Source organism: Leptinotarsa decemlineata, unplaced genomic scaffold (genome assembly GCF_025532065.1).
Source record: "Leptinotarsa decemlineata unplaced genomic scaffold, Ldec_3_MD MMD2_tig00000133_RagTag_RagTag, whole genome shotgun sequence".
Taxonomy (NCBI): Eukaryota; Metazoa; Arthropoda; class Insecta; order Coleoptera; family Chrysomelidae; genus Leptinotarsa; species Leptinotarsa decemlineata.
In genome coordinates, this window is record NW_027412542.1 from 6,503,900 (window position 1) to 6,506,467 (window position 2,568).

A 2,568-nucleotide genomic window follows, 5' to 3' on the forward strand; every position below is an offset into this window, starting at 1 on the left:
ATTATGAATATGAATACATCGAGAATACACCTTTCTTTTGCCCAGTATGTAAGAAATCTTACAAATATAAATCAAACTTGAGGAGGCACGTGAAGTATGAGTGTAACAAAAAGCCTTCATTCATTTGTCATATCTGCTCCAAAGGATATACCCAGAAGAATAATCTGAAAATTCACTATTTCTGTACTCACGGATTGAGGTGAAACCAAACCAGTATGAAGATTACGTAATTACATGTGGTTTTACTGAATATTTGAAGAAAAAAAATTGAAAAGTGATTTCCTCCTTTGTTGTAAATTTCTGTATATCAAATAAAAGTTTATCTCAGCAATAATTTCAGTACAAACTTTTCAAGGTATCCAACGATCCAAATGAATCAGAAGAAGGCGAACAGCCAGTAGTCGCTGGGAGCCAGATTTGACCTTCAAACGCTCCAGTAACGCTATATAATATTCACTGTTGATAATATTTCACTTCTCAAGATAGTCGATAAATATTGCACCACGCACATCGCAAAAAATACCGAGGCCATGACATTTCCAGCCGATTGTTGTGCTTTCGTGCGCTTTGAATGAGGTTCACCAGTTGCTTTCCACTCAGATGATAGTTTTGATTCCGGAGTGAAGTGATGGATCCATATTTCATCCACTGTTCCATATCGACGCAAAAATTCCGGTTTGTTATGACTAAACATGGCCAAACACTGCTCTTGTTTTTGGTCAACAGTGAGCTCGCGCGGCACCCACTTTGAACAGAGCTTTCTCATAATCATATGTTCATGCAATATAACGCCAACACGTTCGTTTGATACCTCCATAATGTCAGCTAACTCACGCAACTTTACTTTTCGATCATTTAAAACGATTTTGTGGATCTTTTTTATGTTTTCTGGTGTTACTGCCTACGTTCTGCATCATCGGCGTTTCTACGACAAAGTTTGAAGTCAGCAAACAACTTTAATTGTTGTTTCTGATGGAGCAGAGTCCTTATAACACTTGTCAAGCCAGTGCTTCGCTTGAACGGTATTTTTCCCATCAAGAAGCAGAAATTGTTTTTGATCAATTGTTTAGAAAATACCAATAGTGGTGTCACTCTCAGAACAGTAACTCACAAACAACTTTTATTTGAAGACAGCGCCATCTATCTGTTTGGCCCAAGACTTTCCAGTCCATGTAGTATATTCATTTATTAAACTTCATAAACAACATCATATCAGTAGACCCGTGGTGTCGTTTCTGACAGCAGCATAACAAACATTCCTCCAGCAGATTCTTACAAACTCATGTATGAAATGCTTCTCAAAAATCATACAAACCCATTCAAGAAATGGGGGGACGGCATAGGATTTCTTCGGATACTTTATTCACGATATAAAAAGTAAAAACGAATCAGTGTGCAGACACACAACTTGCCATACTCTGATGGTATTATCAGAGTACCCTGCAAAAAAAGTTTGTCCATCTGTCGACCATGCCAAAGATAAACCCTGAGGAGGTTCAGCCTTACTGTTCTGCGAAACAATTTCCAGCCTGAAGTCCTCAACCATTTCCTTGCTTTCCAGATCCCATATCCTGATGGAGGGGCCGAAAGCTGCACAAAGCCAGTACCTATTAGATGAAAAGCACAGTGCTGTAACGATGTCATTGTGATCCAAGGTGTGTAAATGCTTGCCGTCATTCAAGTCCCTGAGCATGGCTTTGCAGTCTTTGCTGCCACTGGCACACAAACTACCGTCTGGAGAAACGGTAACAGTGATCAAATAGCCAGTGTGTCCAGAATGATTAATCTTCAGTCGGCAATTCGTCAAGTTCCACACCTTTACCGTACGATCCCAACCAGCAGAAATGATGATGGAATTGGCGTGGTTGGGTGAAAATCTAACACAGGTGACCCAATCAAAATGTCCATCGTCTTGAATCGTGTATTTGCATTTTCCCAAGGTGTTCCACAACTTAATGGTTTCGTCTCGAGAGCCAGAAACTATATGGCAATTGTCAACTGAAAATGCGACACCTAATACATACTTAGTATGATCTTTAAATCGTCTAGTAGTTTTCCCAGAGACAGAGAGTTTCATCCCAAGATCCAGAAAGGGCATAGTTTCCATCATCTCATTAATTAGCTGTTATAGAGAGGATGAAGTAAAGAAGCTTAGATTTTCAGACCATACTTTTCATCTCTATCAAACTTAATATATAAAATTACCAGTACACTAGGTAGTATACCTACTAGTAAATGGAAATGAGACCATTATGTGGAGTATCATTCAGTTGAATACTATTCGTCTTTACTTGACAGTTTTTCCAAAAAGTAGTTGCTGGCGCATTTTCTAAACATGCGGACAATTTTGAAATCATGATCATGATCTATCCTAAAAATTGATCCAGAAAAAATATGTTCGTATTCAATATCATTTTAATCCAACTTTGCTTAAATTTCACTAGTTCGGACTTCCATTGTCTACTATATAAAATGATTTGAAATCCCTGAAACAACTGAAAAAGAAGAATTAAAAATGAATAGCTGAAAATAAGAATTATATTAACCAAAATAAACCTGAAATGAAAT

General features: G+C 37.8%; 1 pseudogene; it reads right to left on the bottom strand.

Moving 5' to 3' along the window:
* Positions 1-1,363: 1,363 nt before the first annotated feature.
* On the bottom strand, positions 1,364-2,177 carry LOC111502658 (small ribosomal subunit protein RACK1-like; annotated as a pseudogene).
* Positions 2,178-2,568: the final 391 nt, after the last annotated feature.